Consider the following 8,051-nt stretch of genomic DNA (forward strand, 5'->3'; position numbering starts at 1 on the left):
AGATAGGCAGAAAGAATTAAAAGGATTTAGAAGGGAACATAAAACTCCAGGTGGCCTCAGCAAGGGAGTCCTTATGTTATTCTTCTTTAACTACTCTTCTACCAGGTCTGACATAACAGAAGGTTAATAAGGACTGTCAAAAGTTCACTCATTTATCTAACTTTCCTTTGGTATAACAGTTTTGAAAATCCTAATCAAATTCTACTATCTAGACTTGGAAAATAGCTAAAATGGATAGTAAAATGAATAATTCCTCCTTTCTGAGCCTGAGATTCCTCATCTCTGAAATGGGGTTGGGTAGATGAGACTACGTGAACTCTAAAGTTCTTTCCAACACCAACATTATGTAGTGCTATACTATTAATGATGGAGTGATGGGACCTGGACCCCTAAAGGAAAAGACTATTTCTTTGTCCCTAAACTTTCCCACACACAGCTCAGTCACCAGTGTTTCACCTGAGGCATCTGGTTCATCCCAATCCACCTAGATACTCAATAATCCTTTTAACTGCCCTTTCACTGTGGCTCTCCAACCACTTAACTCCTTTCATTGTCTACACCTGGCCCACCCCAAGTATTTGCCACTTCTCAATCCCATCCAGGTGTTCTCACAATCTTTTCTTGTACATAAGTACCAATCTTACCCCCATTAAGTTGCAGACTCACTAGGAACTCTGCCTGCTCCTATTGGTGATACAATAGCACAGATTCTTAAAATCTCACCCTCTCTGACCCAATAGCAGATTTAATAAGAATCTTGTCCATCTAACTTATGTTATAGTAAAAGCTCACTACTCTAACTGAAAGAAGGCTTGAATGGTAAAATGTTTTCAAGGCAGACCTCCTGTACCTTTGCATTTCAAGGTTCCCAGAACCCCAAATGACATCACTAAGAGGGTATATATGCTAAATAATAATAGCTGACATTTAAGTCCCCAATAGCTGCACTTTAAGGTAAGGAAAAGCATTTTAGATGTACTGTCTCATATGATCTTCGCAACAATTCTGTGAGCTAAATATTGTTTTCCCCATTGCACAGATGAGAAAACTGAAGTTCAGAGAGACCTCACCATCTTAAGGTTAAAAACTGTTGGAAGTATAATGAGCATCAGTCTCTCCTGACTCATGGTCTTTTCACTCTATCATCCTGGTCTCTCTGAAGAGCTTTGGGTCACATTCACACACTTAGAAAAAGCTTTGCAAATTTCTCCCATTTTTCTACAAAAAAAATTTTGAATGCAATCATCAAAATTTGTTCAATGATGTCTTAAATCATTTTGAAATTGTTCAATGTTCTCCTCACAAAATGAAAATAATAGGAAAAGCTTTCAAATTACTGAAGCATTTCAGCACCTCCCCCTCAGCAACAAGCTCTTGTTCATGTGGTCCATTGGAAGATGGCTCAGGATGCTGCACATCCCAAGGTACTGTCTTACTAAATCATTACAAAAGGTGTCTTCAAAGTTTCCAACATGCCTCTTTGTGTTGCAATTCCAAGGTTAAAGAGTTCTAAAAGCATAGAATCACACAAAGATGATTTAAGCTGCTGTTTTGCTGAGGTCCATTGTTATTTAAACAATACTATTATTAAAATACCCAAAATGAATATTTTATCAAGAAAGTAAAATCTATGCCTCAATTCAGTTATTCAGTACTTGCTATTTTCTTTTTCTATCTGTTCTAAGATAACTTTGATAGGGGACACTTTTGACCAAATTTGCCACCCAACTGAACAGCATCAAAATGCACCTTGAGTTTAACTTGTGCCTCATTCTTCTACCTTGAAATAGAAGAGATTATCGAAAATTTTCTGTAATTTAAAAGAATTTTGCAGAAATTTGTCAGGTGAATGCAGGTTATGGCGATAGATATTTTATGAGAAGAAATTGTTCAGTCTGTGAATTTTAAATAACACATACATCTTATCTATAACATTAACTACATGCAAGCTTTTCATTAAGTTAATAAATATTTATTAAGGGCATATAGTTTACAAAGCATTTTACTATGTGTTGAGGAAGGTAAGATGCCTAAATAGAATATTCTTCTTGCCCTCAAAGAGCCTCTAATGTAGTAAGCAGATTTGATACATGTATGAACAGCTATAATACAGAAGACTATAGGGTAAGTGCAGAAGATTTACAATAAGAGTGATATGTGAAGTCCCCGGGGTTAGTCAAGCATTACCAATTGACAGTATAAAAGAAGACATCATGGAGGAGGTAGCCTTTGAATTGAGCTTTAGAAGTGTCAATAGGTATACGATAGGTGGAGAGAAGGCCAGGCAACCCAGGCTTAAGGAGTCATTTGAGAAAAGAAATGGAAGCAGAAAAGTACAAAGCGTACACAAGGAAGAGTAAATAGTCCGGGGAAAAGGGAATAGTATGAAACTAGGCTGGACAGCTAAACTAGTTCCAAATAGTAGAGGACCTTGAATGGACAGAACTTTCTTTAAGAAGCACTGTATTTTCAGTAAGTACACCCAGATTAATAAATACTTGTGGTTTATACTGTTTATATTATTTATCATTACATTTATGTAATATAATATATTCAGCTATTCCCTAATTGTTGAGTATCCCTTTAGTTTTCATTTCTTTGCCACCATAAAAAGAGCCATATTTTTGTGGCAATAAAACACCAGAAATGAAGTAGATATTCATCAATTAAACAAATTTGGTTGACAAATGTAATGGAATACTACCATGCCATAAGAAACAATAAACATGAAGAATTCCAAAAAACTTGGAATAACTTATATGAACTGATACACAGTAAAGTAAGAAGAACCAGGAAAACAATACTCACAGTGACTACAACAATGTAAATGGAAAGAACAAAAAACAAGGGGGAACTGAATTCTGCATTATTAAAATGACTAAGGTCAGATCTAAAGAAGAAATTAAAAAGCACATGTCCATTCCTTCTTCTCAAAGATGGGGACTATGGTTTAAAACACCGGTATCAAATGCAAATAGAAAATGTGGCCACTAATCCATAGGTAGAATCCCTGGGAGTCCCATATTAACTTAGTTTTAAAATGTAATGTTATCTATGTTTTATTGTATTTTTATTGATTTGGTATTTCCCAATTATATTTTAACACGGTTTGGGTTACACTTGGGAATGTTGAATGCTGCATGTAGCACACCATTCATGAGTTTGACATCTCTGGTTTAGAAAGTTAAATATCTTGACAGATTTGGTGGACATACTAGTTAGTTCTGAACTCCTTTTTTATCTCATTCATTTTTATTCTTTATTTTAGGGAATAACAAACTGGGTAGAGGAAATATACTTAGAAATGAAGGTGATATAAAAACAAAAGATAAAATAAAATGTTTTAAAATGAAAGATCTACAATATCATCAATGTGCATTTTGTCATCAAATCATTTCAGTCGTGTCCAACTCTTAGTGCCCCGTTTGGGGTTTGCTTAGCAAAGATACTGGTTTGCCCTTTCCTTCTCCAGACTCAATCAACCTTGCTCCTGGCTTCCCTGTGTTTCCTTCCTCTCCCAACGATGCAACTAGGCAATTAGAAAAGTCCTAACCATCTGATGAGACTGTGGAGGTTCCTTTTTATGTAGACAGTTGGATGAATAAATGAATAAAAAAAAATATTTATCAAGCATGTATCTGTGTGTCACATACTGTATTTAATACAGTTTAATGCAAGGAATGCAAATAGAAAAAGCAAGGCACTTCCTGCTCTCAAGTAGGTCACACAAACTGGTGGAGAAAACATTTATAAGAGAGTTTAGGTGGAAAAGAGAGAGCAAGGACTGGAAGTCCTAAGGATGAATTAGAAGGTTAGATGGTAATGCACAGGGATCTAGAAGGTTTAGCATCAGTGTAGTTGGTAAGACATAGAAAACTCACAATATAATGGCAGAGACAATGGGAAGAAGGTCTTGTGGTCCTTCATCTCACCAGAAGGATTGTAGTTGATGACTCCTAGCTCATCAAGTACAAATACGACCCTCTTCCCACTCAGTCATCTCAATTGGGTCTGGGCTGCTCAGGAATTGGGACAGGGACAAAGGAAAGTCAAAGGGGAATGGTATCTCAATAGCAGCTCTTCCTGCCTGCTGGTTTTCATGGGAATGAAGTTTTACCTAATCATAAGGGTGCTCCTTAATACATGAGACAATCAGGATTTAAAATAGGTCAAGAAAATGTTGGTGTTTATTTGATTACCCCTTGACTGACCTAAAAACAACAGTAAATAGGTTCCAGAGGAAAAAAATAAAATAACTTTACTATGTTAATAAAATAAAATCATGAAGAATTAAAGCTGACAGCTTAATCAAATAGCAAGTACGTCTTATGCACTAAACAGGAATGATTAATCTTCTAGAAGTGGGCTTTAGGGGAATATTTTGGAGGAGCTTTTTTGGTTTGTTGTTTGGGCTTGGATTACTTTTTTTTTAGTTTGTTTTGTTTGTTTTAGCAAAGGTGCTTCAGTGGGGTGGTCTAAGGAATGGGATCTTTGATTTCTCCTAGCCATATAAATTAATTATGTTCTTTTATCTTGCCATAATGATGAACAAGTATCCTTTCTAAAATGTAAATTTATAGTTATTGGCATTTTCCTTCAAAGCCGTTGTAGAGTGAAGAGAACACAGAATTTGGACCAGAGTCTGAAACCTGGCTCTGTCATTGTGCTACCTATTTGACCAGGGTTAAGTCCCTTGCTCTGTTGGGGCTTTGGCTTCTTTATATGTAAAATGAGGACATTGAACTGGATGGCTTCTCATTTCCTTTCCAGTGCTAGATATATGATCCCATGATCTATGACCCTCTATCACACACATACAACACACACACACACACACACACACGTGCAAACACACACACAAACACAAACACAAATTATGCCATTGAAAACCAAACTTGCAACATCTAGAATCCTTAAAGGAAGGTCATTGAATCTAAAAATTTTCTAGATGGACAATCATTCCTCAAAGAAGAGTAACTTGTATATATGTTGGAGCCTCGAGAGAAAAGCTGCAAAAGCAGACTAATCAATTGGCTGACATTATTCCTTGTGAAGAATTGGAAAAATCTCTCTGTGTTCTGGAAGAAGAATCACAGTAAAAGTAAGTGATATTGTTCCCTTCTATAATGAATGTTGGGCAACAAGGTGGCACAGTGGATAGAGCTCTAGGCCTGGAGTCACAAAGACTCATCTTTCTGAGTTCAAATTCAGCCTCAGACACTTATCCCCTATGTGATCCTGGGCAAGTCACTTAACACTGTTTACATTAATTTCCTCCTTTGTAAAATGAGCTGGTGAAGAAAATGGCAAGCCACTCCAGTATCTTTGCCAAGAAAATCCCAAATAGGGTCAAAAATAGTCAGACACAACTGAACAACAACATAATGAAAGTTGAAATTATCAACCCCCTTTTGACCTTAGAAAAACCACTACCACCACCTCCTCTAGACACATTCATTTGACTTTTCAGAATTAAATGGGAAGAACTGAAATTTATAATACAGAAAAAATGGCATTATTTCTGAAATTAACAAAAAAGCTTAAGGAAAGACAGAATAAAGTGCATTTTTCACTGAGCTTTATCAAACCAATAGAACTGTCATTTCATTTGAGAAAGGATGGCTCTTCCAGAGAGCACATCTGCTTAGCCTAAGACAACAGTGTACAAATTTACAAATTTCACCTCCTGAAACCAATTCTGGAAGGTTCACATTTAACTGAAGAAAGTCTTTCTCTATGCTGTAAGATTTTGAGTATTCTTGTAAATGGTCAAAGTAATCAATGAAATTCAATCTATGTTTATGCAGTATTTAGTATGTGCAAAGTACTGTGGTAGGGTTGATGGATACAAAGATGAAAACTTACACAGACCCTACCCTCAAGGAGCTTATAACCTATAAGGTACCAGTTAAGCCTTTAATAAGTGACTACTCTGTGGTAGGCAGTGTGCCAGGCACATGGGATAAAAGTAAAAATAATACCTATTTCCAAATAACTTACAATCTTGCCAGAGGATAACTATGCACTACATACATACAAACATACATACATATATATTTTATATATACATATGATGATTGCAAGGGAGGTGGAAGGGGAAGATGGAAGATTTTGGGAGGGTGGACAGAAAAGGCTTCATGTAAAATGTAGTACTTGAGCTAAGTCTTGAAGGAACCTAGCAATCCTGAGAGAGAGGAGAGGAAAGAGTGCATTACAGGCATTGGTGTGCTCTGTATAAGGAACAGCAAGAAGTCCTATTTGGCTAGACTCTCATGTGTGTCTGTGTGTCTGTTTCTATGTGTCTGTGTGTGTAAAAGGGAGAATAGCGTAAGAAAGAAAGGTTGAGGCCAGATTGTGAAGGGCTTTAAATGTTAAACAGGGGAGTTTATATTGGATACTGGAGATAATTGGAAGCCCTCTGGATCTGACATGTAAATAAATTAGCATGATACAAAGTAGAATGGGTCATGGGCAAGTAATAATCCAAAGTGCTCTAGGAAAATGTGAACAAAGACCATTTTCATGTGGGAGAGATCGTATGAGACACTATGAACAAGCTGAGTGGCCTCATGACAAATGAGAAGTATTTCAATAGGTAGAGATAAGAAGAGAGGGCATTAAAGGCATAAGAGATGGGCTATGAAAATGTTCAGAGGAATAAAAATGTATAGCAAGATAAGGGATAGTTTCACCAGAATGTAGAATTCATCAATGAGAAGAGTATGAAATCAAGTTGCTAAAGTAGTTTGGACAGAAATTGTGGGCTGAACCTAAAATGCAAGAATGAGGACTCTGTATTCCATCCTACAGGGAATAAAGAGCCACTGACTTTTTTGAGCAATAGAATAATATAGTTAGACCTTGTTTCAGTGTGATAAAGGCAAAGATATGGTATATCCATTTAATGGAAGAAGAAAGCAATTAGAGAAGAAGACAATATATCTTTAAGATATCATGCTAGTCATCACATTGATTTGGCCATTTACCATTTGTTTATATCAAGATAACATGAAAGTTCTTATGTTTTGTGTTCATTTGACTTCAAAAACTTAATTTCATAGACTAGAAGATGTGGAAAACATGGCTAGAGAGAAGTTAATCTATAAAAGATCCAGCCGGCTATTTATAGCACAATATGAATTAACAATGTGATTTGACAACCAAAAAAAAAGCTAATGCAATCTTAGGCTACATTAAGAGAAGCATATTGTTCAGATATGGGTTGGACTACAAAAAGGGATATGCTGGTAAATGTTTGACAACTTGTTCTCCAGAAATGCAGGACACATTTTTAAGTTTAATCTGTATCATTATCATTTTTTCCTTCACTTTCTTAAGTCTAGACAACCAACAAAAGCCATGATGTGAAGCCATGTATCTCAGTTTCTGAGATAAAAATTCTTACAATGAAAACTTAACAATTAGCTTTCCAGAGCCACACCGCTGGTATGTCATTTCAAAAATCTCTTCTAATACTTAGATTCTTTGAATCGATACTTCTGATCAAACCTGTATTGGTTTCTCCTGGTAAATCCTCATTTGATTGGACAGAATATAGCCTTGAATACTAGGAAGAATGAAGAAGGTAGTGATTGTGTGTCATGTTCTTGCCTTCGAGCCAGTTTGATTTGAATTGGAATCAGATAGGAGAAGGAACCCATGGGAAATGGCTATCCCTTATCAATCTCTGTAGAAAGACTAGAAAAACTTCAAGAAAATTAGTTGGAGTGGAACAGTTAAGGAATCCATAGACATCAACATGACTTGAAATGGCATAGTAAACAGTCTTAAGGAGCTAGACAAGGAGAAACATTTATAGGGAGTGGAACTGGGAAGAAAGTCAACAATGTATGCGCTACTACATATACTAAGGGAAAGGCTGAAGGAATGAGTTCACCTTAAACTAGAAAAGACATCTAGGTGATTAGGCTAAATAGAATTAATATATTTTAATTAATGAATAAAACAAGTAAACTTAGGAGAGAGCATGCATAAAAAATTGATGAAGAAGAAGAAGAAGAAGAAGAAGAAGAAGAAGAAGAAGAAGAAGA

This window comes from Vombatus ursinus, unplaced genomic scaffold, assembly GCF_900497805.2.
Source record: "Vombatus ursinus unplaced genomic scaffold, bare-nosed wombat genome assembly UNPS02014893.1, whole genome shotgun sequence".
NCBI lineage: Eukaryota > Metazoa > Chordata > Mammalia > Diprotodontia > Vombatidae > Vombatus > Vombatus ursinus.